General features: G+C 36.5%; 1 long non-coding RNA gene across 1 annotated transcript in view; it reads left to right on the forward strand.

Annotated features, from left to right (window-relative positions):
• Positions 1 to 1,327: 1,327 nt before the first annotated feature.
• Positions 1,328 to 14,323, forward strand: part of LOC108496160 — a 25,967-nt gene continuing 12,971 nt past the window's right edge. Inside the window, exons 1-3 of the long non-coding RNA XR_001874356.1 lie at positions 1,328 to 1,420; positions 7,002 to 7,177; positions 9,661 to 9,790. This is a non-coding gene — a long non-coding RNA (uncharacterized LOC108496160). The remainder of the gene's footprint in view (positions 1,421 to 7,001; positions 7,178 to 9,660; positions 9,791 to 14,323) is intronic.

Consider the following 14,323-nt stretch of genomic DNA (forward strand, 5'->3'; position numbering starts at 1 on the left):
TGGCTCTTTATTGCATATAATTGATACTTTTTACACTATAAAAGGGTTTTCAGAAACCAGTATCAGCTACTCAGTCTCTTGTTTACTGTGTAAGAACAAAAGCTTGAATTAGAATGAGCAAGCAGAGAAGCCACAAAAAACCAGCTTCAGTTATTATCCATACCTTAACTAACAATTTAGCTTGCAGTTCTGATTCCATTTGGGCTCATGCTGGGTGAGTTCCAGCATGTATTGACATCTGATTGATACTGGCAACAGTGATAGCACCAGCAGGAACAAAGTTTTTCTATATAATTTTACAGTAACTTTGACCAAATGATTTTTTTGAGAATATTGCACAGATACCACAGCTTCTTTCTGCTTGTAGATGTATGTTTGGGTTTATTTCAGCAGAAAATAAGAGTCATAGAAGTCAAAACCAGAAAGGACACTGGATTGTACTTCTATGCTTGTTTTCCATATGTTACACATGCATCTGCAGCATGTCCCAAAAATTATCTGCATTTTATTCCCGAGTAAAAATAAATCTGAAATGCATTCCAGGATGAGAACAGGAGAAACCAAGATGCCATTTATCCCCCAGGCCTCTGTAAAAGTAGAAACCTAATTAGGCGACACAGACTTAGAAGATCTCAGGAGGAAAACCAAATCTATTTTATTGTGGAGGCAAAAAGAAATCTTCAAGTCCCTATCAGTCATCAGGCAGCAAATCTTCTACACTTTTCTAGGAGCCTTTAAAATATTCAAATTTCCTAATGATGTAGCAGTGGAGCAGACATATTCTTGCCACTTGATAAGTACATCAAGGAGCTGCAATACAGGTTTAATCTTTCCTATCTCCCATTTATTTTTTCTTTTTCAAAGCAAGGTATAACTTCTATCTTCCAACATAACATTTTCTTAACAAGCATTGAGGTCTCTGGACTCCATTCAATACCTGACATTTTTTATGAAGAGACTGTTATGTACAGAGAAGATTACTGAGCTCTATTACCATTTTGAGAGTTTACCTATGTTGGATATGTTTTTGTGTGAAGACGTTAGTGATGGCTGCTTTAGAAATGTATGAAAAAATAAAATAAAAAAATTCTGGTAGTGCCTTTGGGGGAAACCTAATTTCAAAGTTTGTGTGATGATATAAGGCGCAAAGTTGAAAGACTAGTCATTGTCATCACTGGAAAAGCATAGAGAAAATGATCTAATGAAGTATTTTTCACCTTTAATTTCTATTGTCTTGTATAAAAGTATATTTGTTTCCCTAAGGAAAGCAAAGGTCTTCCACACATGAAAGTAATTTTACAGTATAAACGTATATTCAGTGCTTCCATGCATACACATTCCCTGAATACACATTTTCCACAACTTATTTTCAACTGACAACCTTCAAAATTTCTCTGATTCTTAGATATCTACAAGACTTGTAAGTAACTTTGTTAAAGGTAACTACATTTCCAGATTCAAAAACATTTTGTGGGCCCATTTTTTTGCCTTTCCTTTCAGAGTTGCTCAGACTGAGACAGGTTTTCAAAATCTTTCCTCAGGGCAGTTTCCCCCTAGATGACTCTTCCATTCTCTTTCAAGCTCTAAGCAATGTATATTGCTCTAAGTAATCTCTTCAAGCAAATCACAAAAGCAAGGCACCAACATTTCCCGGATAAGCACAGATTACTCTGTTGCATGGTATTACCTATTTTGTTTATGCTTTAAAAAAATTAGTTTAAATAAAATACATTAATTCCCTAAATATTTACCTTTTATGGAAGCACTAAAAAAATTTTGCACTTTTCTGTGTTTAAACCTCAGAGGTGTGTTCTTCTAAAATCCTGTTTGGTATAAAAAGAAGAATTAATTTTTGCTGCAGTTGTTTTCATGGTTAGTAGACTACGTATTAACCAAAAAATAAAGACATTCCCATTCATTCACATATCTGAGTCAAAAATGAAGTGTACTGTGGGAGGTGGAGGCGCTGCTATATATGTTTTGACCTGCAGCTGGATTGCTCAGCTAGGGTTAATACTAGAAGAAATCTTCATTTGAGAGTAGCAAAAATTGAAAATATAGTGAATGGAAAGCCCTGTTTGTAACACTGATACTGAAATATTGATAAGCCATGATTTTGTTCCCAGTAGAGAACCTTTCTTGTAACTCAGACCTTTCGAGTAACTGAGGCCTGAAGGTACCTTTCTCTAGTACCAATTCAACTGTACTCATTGTGCTATGGCAATGTTTTCTACATCAGTTTGAGGTCTCCCTTTTCTTTTGTCTGGGATGCTTGAAAATGCCTCCTGGCACTGCTCTTTGACATACCTTTGCTGAAGCTGAGTTCTTCTTTTGTCTTCTCAAATGGACTACTGCTGAGCAAACAGACAGCCCTTTCTCTCTCTCACTTGCTTTCATGTGTGACAGGAAAGCAGTCACCCAGATGTCAGATTTAGTTTTATCTTCTGCTTTAGTTTTATCTTTATCTGAGTGACAATATCAGATTTATAATTAACTTTAATTTTTTCCACAGGGAAAGAAATAATTTGATATCTTCTTTTCCTTATAGGGCAAAACCAATTAGCTTTCTTATAAAATTACAATTGGAAAAGAAAATGTTTTTCCCTTCAATAGTGATGAAGTCAAAGCAAGCATGCAGTGGGTAATGCAGCTCAAGTGGTTATGCATTTTGTTGAATATTTTAAGAATGTCTTCCCCTGTTCCCAGTGTAGCAGGAAAACCTGAATGAAAGGTAACTTTCTTCAATAACAAGTGGCTTTAAAGGGGAAAAGGGCAGAAATAGTACTATGCACATATTTGTAAAGACATCCATACAATTCATCTACATCCTCTAGACTTGCTTCATTTAATATCTGACCTTTGTTTCAAATTATATTTCTGCTCTTTGTCCATTCATGTAGTCTTTCTATCCATTATTTAATTCATAAGAATTTGAGTGTCTATGCATTGCTGGATAACTGAATAGCTATTGAAACATTTCAAAGCACAACACCCAGCAGAAGGACATAGTTTTCTCAAAACAGTTTGTGGACAAAACAAAAATAGCAGGAAAAGAGGAAAATACCTTTGAGTTAAAGCAAAAAACAAAGAATACACAAACACTTGAACAGATGAGACACGGCTTAGGAGTGTTAAACTTTGACTTTTTGAAATAATAATAGATATTTCTAGGCTGATGTCATGACAAGGTGAAATAGTGTTGAGACAGTTGGTTCCTAAGTGTCAGCATCAGCTCAGATACATTTAAGAAGCTGTGCAAACAAGGATATTCACCTTCAATATGATGCTGTATTCATATTCTCACCATACATCATCCGAATAGGAGTTCGAGCATATAATGGGGATGTATTTTTCACAGATTTTCTGCGGGATATTTCCCCAATATATATAGAAAAAAAGCAGTATGGTCTCAAAACATCCTGAAGATCTCCTGAAGAGCCTCTGGTGATTAAGAACTATATTTCATTTACCTTGATTTGTTACTTCATTTAGATTACCTGTGGAGTAGCCCATTATCCACAATCTATATAAAACCATCACAACATTGCTGTTGTGGGTTGAAAGCATTTGAATACATTTGAAGAGGCTTCAGACAAGTGCTCAAGTGTTTTACCAAAATTCAAAGGAAGCTAGAAGAATTTTCAATTTGCATATCATTGGTAACTGTTTTTTATTTTATAACCCACACATCCACCTCTTGTTTCAAAGCTGCAGATGCTCCACATTTAGCTCAAAACATTTTGTATGACATTTTCCAGATGATATGCCAAAAGAAGAATCAAGGCCTACAATAGGTACTCATAAAAGCATATTTCCCTCTGAGATTGAAAGTGGCAATTTGCATTTCACATAAAGTGAAAATATGTCCAAGGTCAAAAGGGACTTCTTATACACTTCAGGCAGCCTGAAGTAAAGAATGTTGGAGGCTAAGCAGAAGAGAGAATGACACAATGTCAATTACAAAGACAACAACAGAAAGTAGAAAATACTTTAGAATTTGTTTTACCCCAAAAATATCAATGTTCCTGGGAGTATTTGAAGACAAAATCAATAAGCTTTAGCATTAGTTCTAAACTAGCACTGTTTCCTCGTAGAGGAATCTATTTCATAATAAACTAAAGTAGGGAGTTCTTGCTCTTTTAAAAGGTATCATTCATGAAAAAGCCTTATTTGTACTTTACATAATACATGGAACCTGTGTAATACAACTGTCAAAGTATTCTTCAAAGATCCATTATTAATGATCGATGCCTGGAAAAAGAAAACTATGAGGAGACAAATCCTGGCTTACATATTCAGAAATTAAGGCTAGTTGTGGGTTCCTACAGAGTTTGTTCAGCCAGAAGTCCTGCACCTTCTGCTCAGAACACTTTTACTTGCTCTACCTTTACTACTGGGTTTGCTGATTTTAGGCTGAAAATTACCACATTGTATTTCAAATCCACCTCTTTACATTTGGTGTCAGTGCAGAAAAATGGTCCAATTCCTTCCATAGCCCTTGGCAGACAAGGACATGGTTCCTGATTCCTTTGATCTCTTGCCTCAGGATCCCACCAAAGACATTTAGGCGAAGACAGCAATGAGGTTGTACCACAGCATTATGTCCTGGCTCTGATTTGAGGCTGAAGTTAACCATGACTCCTCAAAATGTTGTATTCATCCAGACTGGATATTAACCCTAGGGCATTAACAGATCATTTTAAATTACATCGTCATAAACAATACCCTAATGATAGAAACCAATCTCTTCACAGCTTCCTGGAACAGTGAGAGCAAGACCTCCTTTGTTGATTTAAACTATCACAATATTAATTTTCAAAGCAAAACTATCATAATATTAATTTTCAAAAGAAAAAATCCAGCCCAGTAACGCTAAAGACTTTATATTATTAACTCTACGTACAGATTTTCTTTGAAATTATGGTCTTTCAAATGTGGTTGTTAGAAGACAGTTCAAGCATTCAGTGCAAATCTTTGAGCACTGCAAAACTGCTTTAACCTGCTTAAAGGTTTGGCAGGTTCACTCATAGGAACAAGATTTGCCAGAAAGCACTTTTTTCAAAACAAGTCTCAGCTCCTGCATCTGACGGTTTCTTTCTGCTTCTCGCATTCTAGCCTGCCACTGTTGAACTTTCTTTTTATTGTTTCTCTGTTATAATTTGTTTCCTTACACGCTCATCCCAAATATACTTCCCCTCTAAAAACATGATCTCCAGTGACAATTTCATACACTTTGCTTTAAAATCTTAGGGTTTCTATACCCAGAACTTCATTAAATAGGTAACATTTATGAAAGTGTTGTGTGTAACTGACGTTCATGGAAGGTAGTTCAAGCTGTCATGGAAAATTATGCAAAAGGTTAACATTTGTTATATTTGAAGAAAAGTTCTGGGAAAGAAAACCAAGGGGATTAAAAATATTTTCCTTTTGGAAGCATCTAAAAGTTTTAATTTGGAATTTTCAAACTGGAAGAACTTTTCAAGTGTCTCATGTCTATTGTTATTATCATTGCTAAACAAGATGCAGATGTTATTTATCTGCCAAAAATATAGCTGACTTTTTTTTATTTCCTGATTTTTCTATCTCAGCGGACTTAACTAGAACAGTGGCTGAAATCTAGAAAACTTAGAAGGTTTCTACCAGGTTTCCTCCCAGTGGCTCTAAAATACATTTCTTTTCTGTGATCTTATTGACAGGAAAGCAAATGTCAATACAACTCAGTTAAAATGAAAATCTTTCCTGTTCAAATAAGTATGAGAGGCCATTCAAGACAAGTCTCTCTATAACATCAACTAGTGAACTTAAGTGGATCTTTCTCTTTCTTAATAAGGATGAAAAATTTTAGCTGCTTATATATAGGTAACTAAGTGGATAGATTTTCAAAATTCCTAAGCATTCAGTTTTCACAAGGATGAAAATGGTAAGGAACTGGATATTTTATATCCCTCCTCTAAAAATCTTGTATTTTTGATTTTTAAAGTTGCAAATTTTACTTCTAAAAAAATCACAGGTAAGGAGAATCAAAAGATGTCTCTCATATTACAAGCAGGTAATTAGCTAAAAAATATTGGGAGTGTGTATCCCAGCTATGCTAAATTACAGTTGGTCTGGCTGAGCACCTGGCACCATGTGAAGATAAACAGGTTAGCTAAGAAGAAATCTCTCTGCACACCAGAGGTGTTATAAGGTCACACTCATTCAGGACTTTACTGTGGCTTCTGTAAAGTTAATTCAACGCAGGAGAATGTTCCCCTAATGGACTTTGTTTGGAGTAAAGCTAGATGACTTTACCAGCAACCAGCTACAGGTGGATAGGTGTACTTCTCTGTAAACTTCTACAAGTAAGTGAGAAGACCTCCAGTCTGGCCTCTAGAGAGAACTTTAGGCATGGGGTGAAGCAAATGAGAACGAACTGTTAGTCAGACATGAATTCTTATGTCTTTTGGCTAGTCTTGTGTGAACAAGAGAAAATATTTTGTACCTTCAATGGCTATTCATATATTCAGTAGAAGCCATGGGAGAAGAGTGAGCATTAAATCAAGGAAAACTAATGAGGAGAAATAGGAAACACATGGGCAAACATACACACACAGACAATCTATGAAGCACCTATATATTCTATATAAGTTCTATATATCTCTGTATGAGTGTTTTGCTTTTGGCATGAATATTCTCAAAAGTTTTACACAGTCCAGACTCTATCCGTATGTAATATTTGTGTGGCATTATTAGTCAACTAAAAATACTTTCATTTTTTTTTAGTGTAGTTGAGCCTATACTTTTCAAAACTATGTTTTGTAAAAATCAGCCTACAGAAACACTTTGTAGTTATGAATTTTCAGAGGAACCCGTCACTGCACAAAAGACATTGACAAATACAAATAAGCCCTTTATAATGGTGCAGAATGCAGTATGATGCAGTGGAGCAATCCTTTCCAGTATCTGGGGAGAATTCTGACACATAAAAAGCAGCATGTTTTTTTGTTTTTCTTGTTGCTTAGAGTCATCCCTCTAATGAATTGTCTACTGAGGAAAAGGCACTGCTGCTGTCTTCCCTTCTCGAAGGCTCTACTGAGAAAAGAGCAGCTTCAGAGTAAATTGAGCTCTTGCAGGAGCCTGACCACCAGAGGCTGCTGAAGACAGCACCAGTCAGCCCAGGTTATATTTCACTACCAAGGTAAATGCTGGGTTTAGGACACTGGACCTTGCATCCATCATATTTCCATACATTTTTTTAGCTGTAGCTTGAATTCAATGCATATTATGCATATGAGTCATGTTGTGCATAAGAGCTGAGATCAGGGTGTGCACTGATCAGCTGGCCTCATGCCTTCCTAATCTCACCTAGGTCTAAATCATGGGAACTGGAGACCAAGTACCTGCTCAGTACCTGCTGACATTTAGCTTCTCTGGAGACTGGGCTAAGTTTGGCCTGGTCTTTATACAGAGATTGCGAAAGTGATCAGAGCTACGTGTTGCAGAGAAGAAAGGCAGTCTCCTAACCCCTTCTCCTCAGTCTATCTGCTGATATCCAAGTGTGCCCAGCCCCACAGCATGTTCAACATTTCTAGGAATTTCTGTCACGATGCCCATGCCACCATTTCATGGACTTGTGGTGGAACTTGGGTTGGTTACTCTGCCAGCCATAATGCCTTTAACAGTCAGGTCATTTCCTTTCAGCCCTGAAATATGTTACAATATGTAGGTCAAATGACACCAAGAGATTTAACTCAGATAACACTTTACTTGTATACTATTGATTGGAACTTAGCCCTGTTTTAAATCAGTGCAGACTCTGTATAGCAATATATTTTCTAAACATAGATAATGCAGAAGATTTTAGGAAAAAAATTTCACACCTCTCCTTAGAGGAGCAACTGCTCTACATTTCCTGTTACATAGGTGCTGCATAGGTGACACACAATCCATGTGAACCCCTACATACATTCAATCCTTTTGTTTAACAACTCACCTATTGCTGTATATCATACAGATTATTTTATAGCCCTCAAGGCATGAAGCACATAAATTACAGAGTGACTGCAGTACTACTTGCTGAGACACGATTGCTGGCTGACTGTAACTGTGTCAGACAGACAACACCGTTTCCTCTGAATTCCTTTAGGGGGTTCTCCCAACAAAGGAAAATGATTTTGAAGTTTTATTTTTACCTATCTGCTGTCAAGAAAACTCATAATAAAACCCATGCTGTTAACCCCTGTTAGAGCTGGAGCCTGCAAGCTTTGAACCAACCCAGTTTATAAGCTGGATGAACTCTGCTGAATAAACTAAATATGCTCGAGTATATGCACACCTGCAATAGATTAGCCATTTTATGGTAATTACTCTATCAACTACTCTAAATCTTTTCCAAGCAAGACACTTTAAAGTTATTTCTCCTTCAAAATTGATGTAATTAGTGTGCACGGATTCAAAACTTGAGCTTTTAAGTAGACAACTTACCTAACCACTAATTTTCAGATAGAGGTGTCTGCCCAGATACCCAGATTTCTCTTTTTTTTTTATTTTTTCTGAGTGTCTGTGACTCCTACCATGTGGTTGAGAAAGTATTCAGCCCATCTGAATACTGCCCATGTTTTCAAAGAAAGTTCTGCCATAAATCCCCAAAGGCATTATATGGCTGGTTCTCCAAGCAGCCCTCTAACAATGTTTTCCGTTATGCTCTTCATACTCATGCTTCTACTTCTATACATAAACATCTGATTGCAATTGGTATTGCTTTGGAAATACATTTTCCTCTAAACCATTTTTTTTAAAAAGTAAAAATAGCAAATGATATTCTGTAAATTTGTGCTATCCAGCCCAAAATCTTGCCTGACCAAAAAAACAAAAAAATCACAAAATTAGCTGTGATCTATAGTATCACTCATGTTGCTTGTCTGCCTTGCAACCATGAGCTATGATTTAGAGTTGCATGTCTGAAAATACAAAAGAGGACATAAACTACAACATTACAAACAAAAGAAAAACATGGAAAACATTATTTGAATTCTTTGTTCAGCTGTTCTCCCATCAGCAGTTTTCCTTTCCCCATTTCAGCCCTATGATCCGTTGTCATTCTCATAGTATGTGTCTAATTCACCCAAACTACAGCCTCCAGGAAAAGCTGGTCAAGAAATTTCCAGGTGAACAGTTTTTCACTGAAAAATATAGAAACACTGGACCCAGAAGTTTTCACAGAGTCACTTCATTTTCAACAAACTTCCAAAAGATGCCTGTCTGCTTTCTGCCATCTCAACGTTTGGGTCCTTAGGGCTGCACAGAAGCCTGGCCATGCAGATGAGCTCGCAGCTGGGGTCTCCAGGGAATTCAAGCTCCCAAAGTCAAGAGCCCCAGGATCCTCCATCTCTACCTGAGGTGTTTATTTCAGATGACTGATTTTGCAGGAGGGAGAAAACAGTTTGCAGTCCTGAAAGCTGGAATTTGAGATGTCCTGTCAGGGCTTTCCACCACCCCACCCCACACTCTGACGTCAGTTTTATACTCGTAGAGTCCCTGGGGGACATGTTCAGTCAAGGGTCTGCTAACTATTGAGACTGTATTTTTTATGTGTTGCTCAGTCCTGTTTTCTGAAAAGGCAAGCCAGAATAGTTTCTTTCTGTGGAAAAGTTCAATTTGTCTTTTTTTTTTTTTTCTGAGTCTTTCTTGTGGCATCAGAACTTCCCTGGAGAAGGAAATCCTATGCTTTGAAATGCCATCCTCCAGAGATATTGGGAAGAGCCCATCCAGAAGTCTGGCATTCAGAGAACAAGATGTTACACCATGACAGGTACAGGCAGACTTCCTCATCTGAGTTATAGCAAAAGTGTTCTAAGTCACAACCATTCCTATCGCTTTAAAAAGGGATGAATATATTTCTCCAAATGGTCTTTCTCTGTTAATACTTTCCCTAGGCACTTACATCACAGAGTCAACTGTGTGACCGCCTTAATCATTCAAGAGACATATATGAGTAGATTCAATCACAAGACAAATGTCTTTCTGCTGTACTGCAAAGCTGCATGCAAATATATTAAATCCATGAATCTGGCGGAGTAGATATTGGTGTCCGTGGTCAAATGTCTGTACACTCAGATTAGGAACCTGGATGTACAAAGAGATCAGATAACAAATAATTCTTCAATTTGTTCATACAAATGCCATTTCCATAAAAAAAATACGGGGAGCTTAATTATGTTGCAGGGTCCACTATATCCCAAGAAAATGGTCCTGTAATGCCGGTAAGCTATAAATCTTGCTTTTAATGCTTTTAATGTTGTTCAGAATCAGGAAAACATAAGTTTCCGTTAATTATCTTGAAATCAGATGCACACAGACGCGGACACACACGCAGGTATTTGACAGGTACAGACACACACATTTGACAGGTATGCTGATTTTAGCAAAACTAGGCCATGTCCTTCCTATCTGGTTCACATTTTTCTCCATTGCAAATTCTTATTCTGTTGTTATAGAAGAATTGACACTGACTGAATGAATGCTTGTTCACAGGAAATAAGCAGTAAGCAGTGACATTCAAAAACGGCAGTGAAAATTTTTAGAGCTAAAAATGCCACTCAGTCCATTTTCACTTTAATATTTATTATTAAAATAATAACAAATTTTTTTTTCTCATGTTTTGAGGAAAATCTCCAAATACTTGTGTCAATAAATTGTAAATATCAGAAAGTTTTTCTTTTAAAAAAGTGAAGAGGAGTTATAGTCTATTTTCCGACCAGGACTAACTATAAATTTGCAAGTGGTAATTGAGTAATCCAAATGTTCATTGAGAAGCTATTTTTGCGTGTGACCAAACAGCAACTTATTTCAAATTTAAAACAATATTTAATATTTTAACATATAATTATTTGATAATGATTCCATTCATACCTGTACATTTCATGTACAGTGAATAGTATGCTTCCAGTATTTATGCATAGGTAAACAGTGCTCTGGGTAAGATGCAAATATGGAGCTATAGTCAGATGGTAATTCATCAGACCCTTCTGACAAGTAATCTAATCTTGTATGACAGCTGTTGTTTGCATGGATAACTACGATGACTGGGCCAGACTCCTCTCTCAGCAGTCCCAGTGGATGTCTAATGTGTTCCATTTATAATTTTTAGGTAGATTAATTGCAAATTACATAGCACCATGCCTTTAGGAATTGAATAGACAGCATGGAAGCAAGCTGCACTGCTAGTGCTGCTCTTTCCTGGCTTTCGGGAAGCTTCTTGTCCTCTAAGCTCCCCTAAGTGGTTTTTGTTTGGTTTGATTTGTTTTTACTTTTTTCTGTTTACATGATAAACTCTATTAATGTCTTTTAAAGGCTTCACCTGGGTCTTGTACTACTTCTCTTCCCAAACTTCAAAGGGAATTTCCCTGCAATGTCTATTGTTTTACTGAGAGACTAACTTTACCAAAACACTAATTAACCATCACATTAAACTTAATCAACTGGTTCCTCTATTTTTAAACAATATGATAAGCAAAAAGGGAGAAATTCCTCAAGTATGACCTTCTTGAATATGTTAGATGTTCTGTCACAAAATATTTCCAAAAGAGACTAAATCAATTGTCCTCCCTATTGTATTTGAAACTGTATTGTTCAGCTACTCTCCAGAATCAAGGAATCTAACAAATTTGAGAGCAACATATACCACTCTAGTTCAGGATGTTGTTGTGTCCAAAAAAATTGCAGTTAGGTAATTCATGAATAAATAGGATGTCCCTCTATTAATAATGAATTAATAATTTCTGTTTGACAAACTTTTCCAGTTTTCCCTTGAGTCAAACATGTGTATCTCCACAGATTAACTATGTACTCTGAGGAGAACCACCTCTTTCTAATTGTTTTAGATCTAGTGCATGATAAAATCACCGATTTTGGCAGGTTCTTGTACAAAAAATAAGCCAAAGAAACTCCCAAATCATAATGCATCTATGTTAGCCACCATTCCACTTATGATTTGATGTATTTGTTTTAAAATATCCTTAGTTACCCTTTTTCTTCCTCTTCCAAAGGAAGATCCTTCCACAATTCTTATCACTTCCCTTACAGAAGCAATTCCACACCTTTGGGTCTTTTGTAGATTCTTTGTATAGTTATTTTCATTTATTTTCCCACTTCTTAGAAGGGGAAACAAATACCATGGAGAGTTTTCAAGGTACAGATGTGCTACATCTTTATAAACTCATGTGACAATGATCTGCCCTTTTTTTTCCTAATAATTCCCTACATACTGTTTGTCCTCCTCTGTTTGTCATTTGGAAACATAATTTGCCATTTTATTACCTTCATTACTATCGACAGTAACTTTGTCCCCTTCCCGTTCATCCGTTTTCCCTGACCATTTATGGACAAAGTTGACCCAGTGCACATACTGTGAAACTCTACTGCCAACCTTATCCCCTTGAGAATACTGACCATTTATTCCAACTCTCTGCTTTCCATCTTCTGAGTAAGTTATTTAAAAATGCGATGGCCTTCCCCTTTATGCCACAACAGCTGAATTGCTCTAAGACCCTTTGAGAAGGGACTTTGTCAAACAACTTTCAGAAATCCAAGCAGAGCATATCAACTTGACATGCTCATCCCTTGTGCATGTGCTTACAGTCTTCTTCAAAGAACTACAGTAGGTTTTTAAACCAAATCTGCTTAACTCTTCCTTAATGTCTACTATTTATTCATATGAATAATAGGGTTTTTTTTCAGAAGAGTGCCCAGCAATGTGTTTCATACAATTAGTCTGTCCTTATCATGACATCTCCTGGAACCTTCCTCAAAAACTGGCATTGCACTAATCATATTCTAATTCTGTGACACTAATGCAGCTTTAATCGTGAGACTACATATTAGAGCTTACTAGCTCAGCTATTTGGGTTTTGAGCTTCCTTAAACTCTTACCAAATTTGCATGATTTTTTACTACATATTTTCATGACTTATTTGATGCTGGTTTTTATATCAATTCAGTTTGAAACCATTTGATACCCCAATACATCTGCACAAAACAAACAAACACATAAACAAAACCAAAAACACAAACAAACAAACAAAACAGAAAAAAAATAAAAATAAAAAAAGGGTTCTAGAGCAGAAACCAAGGTCTTTCAAGATGAAACAGGGGTGTAAAGAATTAATTTCACTTTTCTGCTATCCTGGTCTTTTGCTGTTATATTTCCTCTGCCTTTGGCTATACAGAGTGTCTGGTCTATTTCCTACTCCCAAGGTGTAAGAAAAAAAAATCTTTTTTATTAGTTTTTTTGCCTTTTTTTGTCACATTGGACCCCCTAAACCTTTTTTTCATTTTTTTTCATTTTTTTTTTCATTTTTTTTTCCATTTTTTATTTTAGAAAGGAGTCAGACATCATTGTGATGGCTTCACTGCCTGCGTGCAGCTTCTAATAAAATCCCCTTGAGATTAAATGTTTTCAAAGCTGTGCTACTAAAAACTCCTTGCCATTAGAAATACATAAAACCACAAAAAAAAAAGAACTCTCAAGACAAAGAACTTATCTTGATCAAGTGTCATTCTGGATTACATTTTGAAAGGATATCAAGTGATGCCTCTGGATTTTTAGGATTTTTAGCTTTTTGTAAATTTTAGAAGTAGTTATGTGGTAAATGTAGATTTTAGCGTAGCTGTATAATTTGTCACACTTTAGAACAGTAGTTAGCATATGCTAAATCCTTTCTCCCTCTTTCATATGGAATTTTCTAAATTATTTAGCTTGTTTAGACTTCTCTCAAGGAAGGTCTTCATTCTGTTTAAGAACATTTGCACCCTAGGCTGAACAACAAGATCCACCATAGACAAAGCTACCTTCAAGCCCTTAACCTTGGAGGAGCTCCAAAAGACTGTACATGCCATGAAGAAGAGAAAGATGAGGGAGGACAGGGGTCTTAAGGTCCCCAACTCAGTTTTGAGGGGCATGTTGGGGGAGGATCTGGGGAGTGGATAATTCTGGGATTGGATGGACAATACCATAAATTTTGGAATCCCTGGACTCTTATGCATGCACCATGCTATACTCCCATGATTGAAGGCCTTCAAATTAAAGGACTGCTCTCTATCTTATCTCTATACTAAATTTGTCTGGTGAGTCTTTTTTTGGCTCTTGATCTAAGGCATCACAAGCCAGTCCCACTTTGTCAACACATAAGATTGCACATACACTTTCTTGGCAGTATCATTTGCATGTGATAGGTTTTGTGTGGACAAAGTTAAACTGCACTGGCCTGCCAGTATCACTGCTCAAGAAAAGTGAGTGCAGGCAGCTTAGTAAACATCAAAGAGCTACTTTTCAAAGTTTTGGCCT

Source organism: Lepidothrix coronata, unplaced genomic scaffold (assembly GCF_001604755.1).
Source record: "Lepidothrix coronata isolate B3197 unplaced genomic scaffold, Lepidothrix_coronata-1.0 Scaffold37, whole genome shotgun sequence".
Lineage (NCBI taxonomy): Eukaryota > Metazoa > Chordata > Aves > Passeriformes > Pipridae > Lepidothrix > Lepidothrix coronata.